Here is a 16,063-nt window from a genome sequence, read left to right on the forward strand (position 1 = left end):
ATTCAGTATCGTATCTGAGGTTGCCCCCAAAATACCCCATTAGGTTTCAGCCTTTGATTTCATTCTAGATCAAGCACCATCTAAGGAGATCTTCTGGAGAATACAGTGAGCAGTGAGTGGGGCTGATGATTCATCCTGGGGCAGACAGACAGTGCCCCTGTGGAGTGTCTCCTTATTGACTGATAGCTGCCCAGTCACTGCTGCCTACTTGGACTTTTGTTTATTGTACCCCATGCAATACTTCTACTGGAATTTTACTTTTAAATTATCCCTTCAGTTTATGTTGAGGATCTTATAAGAAACAGCTATATGAAATTACTTAGTTTTATGCATTGCTATCATACGAATGTACTATCTATGACCCAGTAAATAAATAATCTGTAAAAATATACTTTTTATATGTTAAAATATGTTATGACTATAGAATTGTGTAAAATCTTTATATGCATTTTTAAAGATTAGTAAAATGCATACTTGTGTACCCATGACACAGATTAAAAAAATTAATCAGCAGAAGCTTTCATACCCTTAAAATTCCTTCCTAATGCATTCGCTTTCCTTCCCCCAACCCTCAGAGGAAATGGCATCTTAACTTTTGGACCAGTGTTCTCTTTGCTTTTCTTTATAATTGTACCACTCATGTATATATCCTTAAATATGATGTGTTTAGTTTTGAAAAACTGAGTATCAGGCACAAACCTAGCTGCTTAAGGAAAGGGCACTATTGCCATTGTTAGATGAAAGTTTCCAGAAGAAGAGAGTTTCTGAGTCATGGTCTTTAGATTCCCTGAGAGAACTTTCTGAGGTTGTCGGGTGCTCAGCTAAGCTAGAGGAGGGAGCTGAGCTGCCAGGTGTTGAAGTGGCTGGTTAAAGCAACAAGCCAAAAGTGAGAGTTAAGCCTTTAATCATTTACTGTAGTGGTATAAGTGAGATGTGAGGATCAGCATGTCTCACCCCCAACAAAAGAGAACCAAAGGCTCCTACAGTTGTATGGTTCTTAAGGTGGTGGGGCAAGGGAGAAGGGCTAGGAGCCAAAGAGTACAGTCTGAGTCAGAGTAGGGAGCAGCCTCTTCAAGGGCCCCTTCTCTGCTAAGCCTCAGCAGAGGACAGGACCAGGAAATAAAGGTTCCTGGGCCGGGAAGGCAAATATAAGAAGAGCTTCACCACCCAGAAGTGGCTGAGTCCTTGACTGCAACTCCCCCGAGAGACTACAGTACACTGGCTCTGCACCAAGCTTTGTGTGTGAAGGGCTTCTTTTCCCTGTAAGGCCTACCATGCAAAGCCTTGCATATGGCCAGGCCTGAGAAAATGCCATACAGGTTTTCAACCAGGAGCCTGATTACTCAGGACATTAGTAGGCGAGGTCATGAGCTAGTCCTGGGATAACTGTGGGACTCAGTTGGTAAGGACATTTGGCAGAAATGTAGTGTGGCCAGGTACTGAATATCCAGCAGAAATATCAGGGGAAGAGCTGTTCTCTGTTTCTAAATTCACCACTGTTTACCCTGGCTCTCTGGAGCATATCAAAGCAGAAAAACTTCTGTGAGTGACATAAGTGTCTTTAACTGATGCCAGCAGTAAAGCATTTGGAGCCAAGATAAAATACAGACAAGAATCTGGTCCAGGCTTACTCAAATAAAATAAGCCTGGAGATTTTTGGGCATGAGTCAGCACTTGGTTCTGGACTGGGCACCTTCCATGGTTTGTGTACATCTGTCCTCTTGGCGTTTTCCTTTGCCATTGCATTGGGATTTCCTTGACTGCTCTCTTCTGTTAGATCTCCTGTGCCCTTATGCTGTTTGTTCCTCTTTCTTGATTTATTTGTTTACTTTGGTAGACTTCACCTTCTAGTAAGTAGGTCTTGAGAGTACGTAGCTGGGAGGTAAACATTTATGAAACATATTTGAAAATGTCTTTATTTGCTTTCATATTTGATTCACTGTTTGGCTGAGTATTTGAACTCTAGACTTGAAAACATTATTGGTTGCTTCAGATGGTGCTATTCAGATGTTCCTAAGTTATTCGGATTTCTAAACTTTTGTATATGACCTTTGTTTCTGCTTCCTCTCTCTGGAAGATTGTAGAATATCTTCTTTGTCTCTATGGTTTTGAAATTGCAGAGCAGTATGTTGAAACATATGATGAAACAACATTTAATGGGTTGTAAATTATGCCTTTGATTTCCAGGAATTTTCTTGAATTATTTCTTTCGTTATTTTATTCCTTTTGTTTTCTGATTCAGAACTTTTTTTGTTTGAATGTTCATAGTTAGTTCCCAGTCCTCTAATTTTCATTATTTTTAATTTTTAAGCTATTTGGCTTAAATTGTTCTACATTCTAGAACATTTTATCAGCTTATTTTTTCTAACTCTTTTACTGAGTTTTAATTTTCATTATCATGCTTTTAATTTCCAAGAAGTTTTGTTTGTTCTGTAAACATTCCTTTTTAAAAAATAGTATTTTATTTTTGTTTCATGGATTCAATAACCTTTCTCTCTAAGGGTTTAAGTAATGTTTTTACCCTCCCTAAATAATTTTGGCATCTTGTAGCTTGTTTTTTTAAACATCTTTTGGTCTCCACCTTCCGTGTTAGGTGCTTTCCTTAGAGGTCTGGCAAACTTAGGCTGTCAAGATTAAGGATAGAAGACAAAAAAAAGCTGTGTAGAAGCTCTAAATTGTGGGTGGAATCTGTTAAGGTTGAGTTTTTATATAGTTTGAATAAATGATGTGAGCATAACTTAGAGTGACTGCCAGTTCTTTGGTTTGCCTTTAGATGTAAAAGAAAATATAAAGTAACAGATGTCTTTTAGGGTTGTAAAAGGGAGTGTGCAGTGTTTTGTTAGGTTAACTGAAAGTGGAAGATTATGGAAGATTTTTAAAGAAGTGATTGAGTAGAAGGGAGACTACCCCTAAATGAATTTAAGAAATGCTGTTGTCTATGTAAGGATGGAATAAGGTAGTGTTTGCAAAGCACCCAGAAGAATCATTGCCTTCAAAAATATTTTTTGATTCAATAAATGAGTGAAATAATAAAGTATTGAAAGAAAAACTTAGCTTATGGTTGCCATATATGAAAGGCACAATAAAAATATATTATCTATCACATAAGTTTTACTAGCATTTACCAATTTAGGAAGTATTTTTCCAGTGGACTTATTCTGAGTCCTTCCCTCTACACATTCCAATCTTCACTGAAGACTGTTTCTGATTGGAGAAATATAGTACATGTAAAAGGCTTATGTGTGAGGCTCTAGTCTAAGCTCTTTACAATCACAGACTCATTTAATCCATATGGCTACCCCATGAGATAGGTAAACCACTTTATAGATGAGGAAGCTGAGACACAAGGATATTAAATAACTTTCCCAAGGTCACAAAGTTAGTCATTGGCAGGGTAGGGATTTGAATGCCAACAGGGGCTCCAAAGTGTGTGCTCTACTGTCTTTGAGAATACATTTTAAGGGTTCTTTCCACAGCAATTAAATTGTCTGTGGCTTTGGTTATTTTTTGTTTAAAGATCCTACATAATGAAGAAAAAAAAGTGTTTATTCCATTTCCAAAGTGAGCAGTATTTATATTTCATAAAAGGATTTATTTAAAATGTTTTAAAGATACATGGCACTAAGAAGGATCTAGACTTCCCATTCTCTTTTCTGTTCTTATGTTCCAGAATATTACTGTTCTGTAATAGTTCATTTCCTAAGGATTCTGAGGTCCCAGGATTTTGCTGTTCTTTGGCTGATATTTCTGTATGCATTGTTTTGGTTTAATACATGGAAGTTTACTCTTCCTGTCATTTTTTTCAGGATCCCATTTTGCTCTATTTTTAGCTGTCATACATGTAATTTTATAATTATTCTAATAGTTTCCTCAGTTAATTTTTCTTAGAGTCGTTTATTGGGCTAACTACACATTGGAGGGATAGGTAACATACTGTGTGCTAGGGGGTGGATTCTTAAAAGTCTGCTTTTGTGATTACACATTTCCCCGACTACTCATCCTCCAGATAAGATGACTGTAACTCCATACCTTTGCGTCGTCTAGTAGTTTGTAGTTGGTGGTTTCAATATGGAAAGTTTCTCTTTTCTTTGGAAGGTTTGTCTTTAATAATTTTCAAGCCAAGATTAAAATATACTATATTATTTCTTTTGGTGATGAATAAGAACATCTATTTTAATGTTATCTGGAACATTTTTATCATTTGTTCCTTATAACTATTCTTTTTTTTAAACAGAGTTTTGCTCCTGTTGCTCAATGCAATCTCCACCTCCCGAGTTCAAGCAATTCTCCTGCCTCAGCCTCCCGAGTAGCCGGGATTATAGGCATGTGCCACCACGCCCAGCTACTTTTGTATTTTTAGTAGGGACAGGGTTTTTCCGTGTTGGTCAGGCTGGTCTCAAACTCCGGACCTCAAGTGATCCGTACACCTCGGCCCCCCAAAGTGCTGGGATTACAGGCATAAGCCACCACACTGGCCCCCTTATAACTGTTTTTTTTTTTGTTTTTTTTTTTTTGATAAATATCAAGAGGTCTCTAAATAAGTTAATTGAATGACTTTCTTTTATTAATGTGCTCTACAATGGGGATGTTACTTATTAGTATGTTTTTAAACTGAATTTTCACTGCTTTGTGTATACATGCGTATCTTTTGGCATTATTCAACTTTTTACAATCAAGCATACCAGTGGTCCTTTGCCCCATCTGCCTTACCCACCCCATCTATCCTTTTATATAGGGAAAACCACTTTCAGATCTTTGAAACCTCAGCAATTCTAATATGTAAAACAGTAGTCCACAGTTACATTATTGTGACTGTAAAAATATTGCTTACTGCTGAATTAAGTAGTATAAATAATTGTTTATTTGGTAACTTAAAATATTTCCTGTGGTTAATTTTTGCTAATATTTTGCTTTCCTTTGTGTCCTATATGCTGATTAATTCCTCTCCAGATCTACAGCTGAACTGTAAACACTTATTTTATACTTTGTCAAATGTATAAAATCCATTATTTCAGTTCTCCCACTCCTATCCTCTGGGGCCTACCTCCTGGAGCTGTTTCTGGTTCCATCCTAGACCCGTCCTTAGCAATTCCCTGGGAGTTTTGTTCATCACCATCCTGAGAATTCCCCTTTCCTCTACGGCATTGGATTCATTGTTTTTTGGACCTCAAGTTGGCCTCTTTCTGGTCTGTTTCATCCTTTTGAGGATCATATCCTCAGGTAATTTCCAACAGAGTCACAGAGATAATTTTAGAATACATATATCTGACATGTTTGAACATTTCCTTTTTTATTTTTACACTTAATTACTGGTTTGCCTGGTTGCAAATTTTGTTTTTCCTTAGACTTTTAAAGGCTTTGTTTGACTGTCTTCTAGGATGGCGTGTAGCTTTTCAAAAGTCTGGTGGCATTCTACCATTAGTTCCTTTTGTGTGTGGCTAGTTTTCTTCCTCTGGCCACTTTTGGACTCATCTTTCTTTCTTTAGTGCCCTAAAACGTCATGATGTGGTAGATATTATTTCATCCTTCTCATCGCATACTTTGTGGGCTCTATCTGGCACTTCCTTCACCTTAGCGAACCTTTTTTTTTAGTATTATTTTCCCAATGACTTTTTTGTCTACATTCCCCCCCCGCCCCGTTTTCTTGAAAGTTATTGATTGGATATTGGACTTCTTGAAGTCAGATTTCCTCAGGGTTTATCCCTTATTTTATTTTTACATTTTATTGTCATTTCTGTTAGATTTCCAAGTTTCCTAAAGAATCTTGAGTTTGAAAATTTGTGTGCCTGTTGCATTGTGTTACCTCCAGGTCCCCCTTGAATTTGTATTAATTTCTATTTTTCACATTGGAAGCTTCCATCCCCACAGCCTGGTGATTCCTAGCTTGACATTTGTATCTAAGAATGAGGAGCTGGGTAGAAGGTTGCAAAGTGGGTGGGTCTTACTGACTAGTAGCTTTTATTACACCACGATCAGAGTGTACGTGGTTTGTTGTGGGAGACTCAGGCTCCTTTCATCGTGTTGCTTTTTCATTTAACAGCCTCAGCTGCCTCTGCCTGTGGCCAGCAGACAGGAGAGAGTCCAGGAGACATATCTGATTCTTCATCTCAGTGCAGAAGCAACACCCAGTGCCAGTGACTCCCCCTCCCCCCCACTCATTTGCACACTTATGTGTGAGGGCCGATGGCACACTCACTGAGGCAGGGTCAGTGTTCCCTTTTCCTCATTTCCATCCCTTCTCTGGCAATGGGGTGGCTTTTTGAAGAGAACATTTAAATGATCTTTTTCATGAACTTCTCTACGTTTAATGTGGGCTGCTCAGAGTCCCTGTGGCCCCTCTGATCTGTTCCTGATCTCCTCCCTCTCTTTTGAATATTTACCCTTATCTCTACTCAGTTCTCCATTGTTTCTGAGCTTTTGTGAGAAAAGCCTGGACACCTTTTGTAGACATAAGTAGTTAGCAGAAAATGCCTTTTCTTCTGCATAAGGAACCAGCTAGTCAGAGGACAATACTTTCATCTTCCGATTTTCTGTTCTCTGTTACCTTCTTTGGTCATTGGAGGTTCATAGTAGTTTCTTTGATACCTGAGAGATTTTTTTTCAAAGCTGCTTTATTTCTAGATATGTTCCAGAAGCCCTGAGGGCCTGGAAGATTAGTCTGTATGTCAAACCCCTTTTTAATTTTAATGTTCCCCTCTACAGCTGAAGTGAATATCATCATGAACGCAATTAATCTTGCTACCTTCTCTTCCCATGATCCAACCAAGTTACCTATGACGTGCTCAGTATTCTTAGGCTCTGTAGCAGAATGGAGTAATGTTTTATATTAACTTTCCACTCTTCCACTGCCTTCCACCTGTTTAAAGGAAAAGTTGAATTTCTTACACTTTTTTTTTTGCCAGTTTTGCTTCCATTATTTTACATATTTTCTTATTCTTTATCTTCAAAAAATCAAGCATTTACTGCTTATACAGGTTGGATTTTTGGCTAAAAACACATCTTAAATAGGCTGTGAATTCTACCATCTCAAACTTTTCCAGCTACATTTTTTTTTAATGTTCTGTTAACTTGGCCTGGTAACACATCTTTAATCAAACTCATTTGGTCTAACAGTTGTGTATGAATATTTAAAAGATAAGTATTTTTATTTAGTATGCATAAATTGATGAAAGTTATTGGTTGGAAATTTTGTCATCTTTTCTCTAAAACCTTCCCCTTTTTATGTCTTCACTGTCTCAGCAAATGACACTCTGTCCATTCTAATGCCTCTAGATCTGACCTCTAGGAGATAGCCGTGACTTTCCTCTTTCCTCTGTAATTAATGCAAGGAGTCACAAAACCCTATTATCACTGCCCTGCTTCAGAATATCTCTGGCGTCTTTCTACTTCTCTGCCAGCCCATCACACTGGGATTCTGCGTTAACTCATTTGGCTTTGCTCCCTACCAGTCTTGCTCTTAGGCTGCTCTGCACACTCTTGTCTGTATGGTCTTATCATTTGAGGAACTGTGAGGAGGACAGTGCAGCTGGAGAACAGAGTGTGGGTAGGAGGAAGAATAGCGAAAGGAGTCCTGAGGTGTTTGTAGGGGCCAGATCCTGCAAGGCATTTTGGACACGTTTTGGTGTTTGGATTCGACCTTGTGGGCAATGGGATGCCATTAAAGGGCTGTGTGGATGAAGTGGGATTGGGTCTATTCATTGTTAAAGGCAACATGCTTTGCAGCGTATAGAGGGAACAGGCTTTGGATGGGGGGTATAGGAGGCTGTAGCAGCCCAGGGGAAGAGGATGGGAGCCTGGGCTGGTATGGTGGTGGTGGGATGGAGGGAAATGGACAGACTTCGGGATAATAGGAGGCAAAATTGCTGGGGAGGCTCCAGGGGAAGCATTTGTTCAGAGCAGAGTGATATTTCCAGGCAGGACAAGGAGGAAGCATCTGGGAAGAGACTGCATGTATTGGATAGGTAGTTGTTCACCATGGAATGAAGGGTCTGGAGCACACAGTGGAGAGGTCTGCGTAGGAGTTGAGGAGTGTGGTGGTTGGGTCAGATCAGAGGCTCACCTGAACACATGGCCCTGCCTTTTTTGGGGCCAGTACCAAGGGCAAAGATGACATGAGGTGTGGTGTGTTTGGCTGCAAGCTTTCAAAAAATGAATGTCAGCCGTCTTTTGATTGAATAGTTCTATTTTCAGATACCCTTTCACTCTCTTTCATGGACAAGGCTTGGTACTAGGCACCATGGGTGAATTGAGGAGTTTACAATCTAATATATGAAAACTTTTGTTAGAACTGGCAGATAGAGAGTTAAAGACGTAAATCACTTTGTTGAAACAGACTGGAAAGGACCAAGCTGAGAACTTTTCTCACCCTTCCTGATTCTTATCCTAGTTCCTTATCTTTCTTTTCTATCTCTTTTTTTAGTAACCAGTGAATCCTCCCCCGCCCCTCACTGTGAGTATAGGGGAAGGTTCTCAGCTCCGAACCAGGCCTGTTTGGCATTTCTTCATTTGACTGAGAAGGTGCCCCAGCCTTAAATCTCCACCTTAAGATTGGAAATTATCTTAATTTGGTTATTTCCAAATTTTTCTCCATTTTCTCTTTCTTAAGCATTTATACAACAATAAGAAAACTTACTCACAAGAGTTATTTAATATAGTTTTGAATTAACTGTAATTGCTTTTTTCTTTTCAAAAGTTTAACTTTGCATGGTTCATCATTTTTGTAAATGGGGATTAAAAATCTCAATGATTAATGAAATATCAAAACTTGATAATTGATTTAAATCTATACAACTGTAGTAGGTAGGAAAGAAGAGAATTATAGAATTCTTACATTTTAGAAAAGAAAAGCATTTTTAGAGCCTCTTTAGCTTTATTTTTAAGTATCCCCTCATTTTATATCTAAGAAAAATCAAAGTTCAGGTGAATAAGATGTATGGGTAAATGTGGTATATGTTTAGCAAGCTTAGAATGTTTTAAAATTTGCTCAATAGTAGCGTTCATATTTTCTGACAGTTGCTGATAATATTGCAGAAGAGACTTTTTTTTTCTTAACCATTACGGAATGCTAAAATATCAACTGATCAACTATAATTGGAAAAAAATTAAAACAATTTTAGGTATTCAGATTGCTGCATCTTTGCTGTTTAGCAAAATGAAAGGACTTACATAGTAGCCTCTATGGATTGGGGTGAGAGGGTAGATACCGAGAACAATATTTTAGGTTTGTTTCAAGTCACATCATTTCATCATGATTCTAACTCAAAACATTCCTTGCGATAAACAGATTTTATTCTCCTCTAACTTTGCAGTTCCCAAAAGTGTACTAGAAAAATCTGCCTCCTTTGTTAGTTAAGCAAAGCTGAGCTCATATTCGTGGAAGATGTTGGACCATGGCCTGCCATTTTAGTGATTTGGTGAAAAACGAATGTTGTCACAGTAGCTCTGCTCTCAGGAAATTGTCCAACTTCAGAGCCTCCCAGGTTGTATGGCAACTGCCTGAGAGTATGCAACTTCTCAGGCATACCTCATCTTGAGATTTGGTCAGGGAATTGGATTTGTGAGTCTTTTGTCCTTTCTCTACCTTTACTCTGCCATTTAAAAAATTAAAGTTATTAAATTTCCATTTCGATTCCTTGTTTTTCCAGGGAATTTTTAAAAAGGAATTTTACTTAAATTTCCCAAGTGTCATTTTTTTCATCTTTCTTGTGTTTCAGGTTGTTTTAGATTGTAATCAGAGAATGAGGTGCCTTTGCAACTAGATGTTCCAGGGACATGAGAAAATTACGTATAATCTCTATATAGTCACAACATTGAGCTTGTCGATTATCTCCTTCAAATCCCTAATATGTTTCTTTTAGCTTACTTGACCTGTAAGATTCTGAAAAAATTAAGATATTCCATTGTGATCAGATTTTATTATGTTCTCTTTGTATTTCTGGAAGTTTTAACTTTTGGTACTTGACTCTTACATTGCTTGTCCAAGAAAATAATTTATTATTATTTTTTGAGACGGTTTCACTCTGTTACCCAGGCTGGAGTGCAGTGGCACAATCTCAGCTTACTGTAGCCTCTGGCGTCCCGGTTCAAATGATTCTTGAGTCTCAGCCTCCTGAGTAGCTGGGACTATAGTTGTGCACCACCACACTTGGCTTTTTTTTTTTTTTTTTTTTTTTTTTTTGGTATTTTCATGGAGACAGCATTTTGTCATGTTGGGCAGGCTGGTCCCAAATTCCTAGCCTCAAGTGATCCACCTGCCTTGGCCTTCCAAAGTGCTGAGATTACAGGCGTGAGCGACCATCCCTGGCTCCCACAATTTTTATTTAAAAAAATACAATTAGAATTGAGTAAATGGAGAGAGATATACTGTGGAACTGAATGACCATCATATAAATGACAGTCCTTCCTGACCCAAATTATATATAAATTTAATGTCATTCTGATCAGAAACCTGACAATTTTTGAGGAGCAGGGTTGGGAGACCGGTTTAGATGTTATATGTAAGAATAAGTTGGTAAGAATTATCTAAAAAAAAATCTTAAAAATAAGAGCAGTTGGGGTGGGGAGCTTTTTAAAATCATGTGTTAAAATTACCATAATGCTATAGTAATAAAATAGTGTGATGTAAAAAAAAAATACAGAATTAAGTCAGTTGAATGAAGTAGAACAGAGTCTAGCATTGTAAGAAATTAAGGTAAAGGCTGAATTTCATTTCACTGGTAAAAGGAATGTTTACTTGATAAATGACTTTAGTGTAATTGGCTATTTCAAAAAGAACAAAATTAGGGTGAAAGAGCTAAGTGGAAAATGCAACTAATCATATTAAAAGAAATTTCTTTTTAAAAAATATATATATATATTGTATTGCATTTTAGGTTTTGGGGTACATGTGAAGAACATGCAAGATTGTTGCATAGGTACATACATGGCAGTGTGGTTTGCTGCCTTTGTCCCCATCACCTATAATTGGCATTTCTCCCCATGTTATCCCTCCCCAACTCACCAGCCCCCACTGTCCCTCCCCTAGTTCCCCCAAACAGACCCCAGTGTGTGATGCTCCCCTCCCTGTGTCCATGTGTTCTCATTGTTCAACACTTGACTATGAGTGAGAACATGCGGTGTTTGATTTTCTGTTCTTGTGTCAGTTTGCTGAGAATGATGGTTTCCAGGTTCATCCATGTCCCTAAAAAGGACACGAACTCATCGTTTTTTATGACTGCATAGTATTCCATGGTGTATATGTGCTACATTTTCCCTGTCCAGTCTGTCATCAATGGGCATTTGCATTGGTTCTAAGTCTTTGCTATCATAAACAGTGCCACAATGAACATTCATGTGCATGTGTCCTTATAATAGAATGATTTATAATGCTTTGGATATATACCCAGTAATGGGATTGCTGGGTCAAATGGAATTTCTATTTCTAGGTCCTTGAGGAATCGCCACATGGTCTTCCACAATGGTTGAACTAATTTACACTCCTACCAACAGTGTAAAAGTGTTCCGATTTCTCCACATCCTCACTGGCATCTGTTGTCTCCAGATTTTTTAATGATCGCCATGCTAACTGGCATGAGATGGTATCTTAACGTAGTTTTGATTTGCATTTCTCTAATGACCAGTGATGATGAGCATTTTTTCATGTTTATTGGCCTCATGTTGTCATCTTTTGTAAAGTGTCTATTCATATCCTTCACCCACTTTTAAATGGGCTTGTTTGTTTTTTCCTTGTAAATCTGTTTTAGTTCTTTGTAGATTCCGGATATTAGCTCTTTGTCAGGTGGGTAGATTGCAAAACTTTTTTCCCATTCTGTTGGTTGCTGGTTCACTCTAATGACTGTTTCTTTTGCTGTGCAGAAGCTGTGGAGTTTAATTAGGTCCCATTTGTCTATTGTGGCTTTTGTTGCCAATGCTTTGGTGTTTTAGTCATGAAGTCCTTGCCTATGCCTATGTCCTGAATGGTTTTGCCTAGATTTTCTTCTAGAGTTTTTATGGTGTTAGGTCTTATGTTTAAGTCTTTAATCCATCTGGAGTTAATTTTAGTGTAAGGTGTCAGGAAGGGGTCCAGTTTCTGCCTTCTGCACATGGCTAGCCAGTAATTTCAGGAGACTGTAGTTTTGAGATGTAGAAGACCTTCAGAGACCAGACAGGAAGTGCACAAGAAATAAAGGAAAATATCAACATATTTAAATACATGAAAGTTAAAAAATTCTGGTAGAATACCACGTAAATTATGTCAAAATACTTTGTCACACATATGTGTTCAAATAATCAAAATGATCAGAATCTAAAGAGCATCTATTCAAGCACAAAGCATGAGAGTGGACCACTCAGAAACACCAACTCCAAAGGAATGAAGTTAGCCTTTGGAAGTAGGGAAGTTTAGGTTTCATTTACATAGGCAGAGACTAGAGGAATTTTTAGCGGGAATACAACATTATTCCTACTGGTTGGCACATAGTTACAGCGGTTTGATTGTTATAGGTGGAAGGGTACATTTAACTTTTTTTTTTTTTTAACAGAGGGTGTAATAATGTTGAGTTTTCTATAGTCTGATCTAAGCAAAGTAAAACAACAAAAGAAAAGTTAATACAGGGGTTTTTAATTACAAAGGCAGGCTCACACATGTAGTCTCAGCTACTCTGGAGGCTGAGGCAGAAGGATTGCTGGAGCCCATGAGTTCAAGGCTGTAGTGAGCCGTGATTGTGCCAGTGTACCCTAGCTTGGGTGACAGAGTGAGACCAGGTCTCTGGGGAAAAAAAAGGCAGGAGGTTTTTGTTCCTGACATTGTTTAATTCTCTAGTTATTGTACAGAACAAGAAAAATAAGAAAGCGAGTTAATCTATAATCAGAACGAAAGTTGTAACCATATGTGACTCAAGTCACAGTCACATCTCTCTCAAGGCTTAAAGTGGTTTTTTTTTTTTTTGGACAGTTTTTAAATGTTATGTTCACATTTGACAGTCAAAGGTTTGATAACCCTAATTTTTAAGTAGGGAAACAGACAATCTAATAGAAAAATAGACAAGAATGTGAATAAGCAGTTCATGGAAGAGAAATGAATGTTGTCAAAGCAAAACGTTAAAATGATGCTCCATACAAGTAAATACTTATTTAAGGGCAACATTTGAAAAGCACAAGAGATGGTGCTCAAGGGATGGAGAAATGACCTCCTGCATCCCCTGTGGCGAGGATGTGGACTGCTGCAGGCACAGTCCACATAGGTGCAGCCTACATTCTTTGACTTGCTGTCTCGCAGTTAGGTCCCTCCTGCCAAAACAAAAGTGCCAATATTTACATGTATGAGGATGTTTTTTGTTATAGCAAGAAATTGAACAGTATTTGTATGTTGAATAATATGGAATGGGCTAAAAAAATATATTTATACTATGCAGTATTTGCCATCTATAAAAATAATGCCTTTAAGGTTACATGTATTGACTAGGAATAATCTTTATGCCAGATTAATTAGAAACGGAACACATTTCAGAGAGATGTTAATATGATCACGTAGAAAATATATGTTTGTGTGGTTAGAGATTTGGAAGGATACACACATAGAAAAATGTTTTTAGGTGAATAGGATTAGGAGACAGTAGCAAGAGAAAATCACATTTTTTTCCCCTGTAAACTTCTATATTTTTTGTCTTGTTAGAATAAGTTCAAAACATTAAAATGTATTTATTTGTTTTTTTAAACACTTAACTCTGTCTTAATCTTTCTAATTTCTACTCGCTTGTGATGAAGCCTGGGCATGGCCTGTGTGCTTTTCTTTTGAAGAAGATATGCTGCACCTTTCAGGAGAGAACCCTGGCTTCCACTTCCTGGCCTGCTTTCCAAGCTCCTCTATCTGTTGCTCTTATTTCAGTGATCCATCACTTCAGTCACTTTCTGGCCAGTGTCCTCAGTTTCTTTGCTCTTTTATATTTCATTTGTGCTTGCACGCTCTCTCTCTCTCTTTCTTTCTTTCTTTCTTTCTCATTCTCTCCTCGCCTTCTTTCTCTTTTTCTCTCATCCTTTCTTTCCTTCCTTTCTTTCCTTTCCTTTTGTTTCATTTCCCTCCCTCCCTCTCTCTCTCTCTTTCTCTTTCTTTCTTTCTTTCTTTCTTTCTTTCTTTCTTTCTTTCTTTCTCTTTCTCTTTCTTATCTTATCTTTCTGTCTTTCTTTCTCTTTCTTTCTCTTTCTTTTCTTTCCTTCTTTCTTTTTCTTTCTTTCCTTTCTCTCTCTCCCTTCCTTCCTTCCTTCCTTCCTTCCTTCCTTCTTTCTTTCTTTCTCTTTCCTCCTTCCTTCCTTTCTTTCTTTCTTTCTTTTTCTTTCTTTCTTTCTCTTTTTCTTTCTTTCCTTGCTTTTTTTTTCTTTCTCTCTTTCTCTCTCTCTTTCTCTTTGATGGAGTCTTGCTCTGTTGCCCAGGCTGGAGTGCAGTGGATTGATCTTGGTTCACTGCAACGGCTTGATCTTGGTTCACTGCAACCTCTGCCTCCAGGGCTCAAGTGATTCTCCTGTCTCAGCCTCCCAAGCAGCTGGGATTACAGGCACCCAACCCATGCCTGGCTAATTTTTGTGTTTTTAGTAGAGATGGGGTTTCACCATGTTGGCCAAGCTGGTCTTGAACTCCTAACCTTGTGATCTACCCACCTCAACCTCCCAAAGTGCTGGGACTACAGGCATGAGCCGTCACTGCCAGCCTCATTTGTGCTTTCTGTGATGATCATTGATAGGCAAAAATCACAGTCTTAGGATTAGTGACCCTATAGATTTGTGTTCTGCAGCCTCAATTATTTCCTTAAGATATCCCAGCAGCACTTGTGTTTTCCCTAGTTAATACTCTCCTGAAATGTGAGTGGTATTCCAGACATTTCTCTCTTTCCTCAGACCTTTAATGCTGCCATCTTTTCTCTCTGGCAGCAAGTAGCTGTGTCTTCTGCTCTGTGAGGAACATGAAAACGCCACAAAATACTTGCCACTAAATATGCTGTCAGTCTTCCACCTTCTCTTTTCCCAAGGCAAATAGGCAACCTGTGCTGGAGTCCTAGCCCTACCTGCCTCCTTCTGGATATTCCCTATGTGGATTATCCCTGCTGGCCATTGCATCCATCTCTTCCACTTTCCCTCATTCATACATTGCAAGAGTAAATACAAGACCTTTGATGCCTATACCATCTGGTTCTTTGTTTCCTCTCTGACCTATCTGTGGCATACCTATACTTAGAGAAAAAGAAGGAAGGATATTTGGGTAGAATAATGAGAAAGCGGCTTGAGCTAAAATGAGTAAGAAAACCTCAAGAGTAAAAATGGAGAACATGATGAAATAAACTTAAACATAGCCTTATGTCCCCTACCCAGACTTGGGGGGCGGTAGGGAGCATATTTCACTCTTACCTGAGCAAATGAAGGTTAATTGTTAGAACTACCAGATTATACCATTATAATTTCTTACGTAGAATTATATGTCTGATTGTCACATTTTGATATTTCTGTTCTATTCCAGTTTTTTGAAAACAAGTGAAACATAAAACTTTATCTATAAACTGGTATTCCTCAAGTGTATTATGTAGAAAAGTAGCTTGGGGACTGGGTTTGGGAAATACAGAATTAAATCTTTAATGTGTGGAAGTGCCTTGTGAATTTCTAGGAACAGATAGCCAGTGTGGGGTTTTCCATCCTCATGACCATGGATCCCTTTCCTTGCCCATCTTTCTCACCCCTTTTCCTAGTGTATATCATCTGTCCCAAGGAAAATAGTTTCAGAAATGCTAAAAAGACACAAATAAATATGAAGTACTAAAGAAAATATAAAGAAAAATCAAGTTGCATGGTGTACAGTAATATGATTAGTAAGAATTTTTTATTCCCTTTCAGTTTGCATGCTTTTCTGAGTCTATGCATTTTAAAGATAGCAAATGATTTTTAAAAAATGAAAAAAGGTTATTTTGACTAATTATACTTTGAAGGGAATAAACTACTTTGTAAATAAGCATAGGAGAGTTTTAGTGTGACTAAAATCTTTTCTAATACCAGAGGCTATGATGTCATGTATTTTAAGGTTTTTATTAGGATTGACCTGAAT

General features: G+C 38.0%; 1 protein-coding gene across 1 annotated transcript in view; it reads left to right on the top strand.

The window, feature by feature from the left end:
- The window catches only part of DPY19L1 (dpy-19 like C-mannosyltransferase 1), a 121,622-nt gene that overhangs the window by 33,202 nt on the left and 72,357 nt on the right, over positions 1 to 16,063 (top strand). The gene's annotated exons all lie outside the window — the stretch shown is intronic.

This window comes from Sapajus apella, unplaced genomic scaffold (genome assembly GCF_009761245.1).
Source record: "Sapajus apella isolate SASKATOON/1434 unplaced genomic scaffold, GSC_monkey_1.0 scaffold19, whole genome shotgun sequence".
NCBI classification, from domain to species: Eukaryota; Metazoa; Chordata; class Mammalia; order Primates; family Cebidae; genus Sapajus; species Sapajus apella.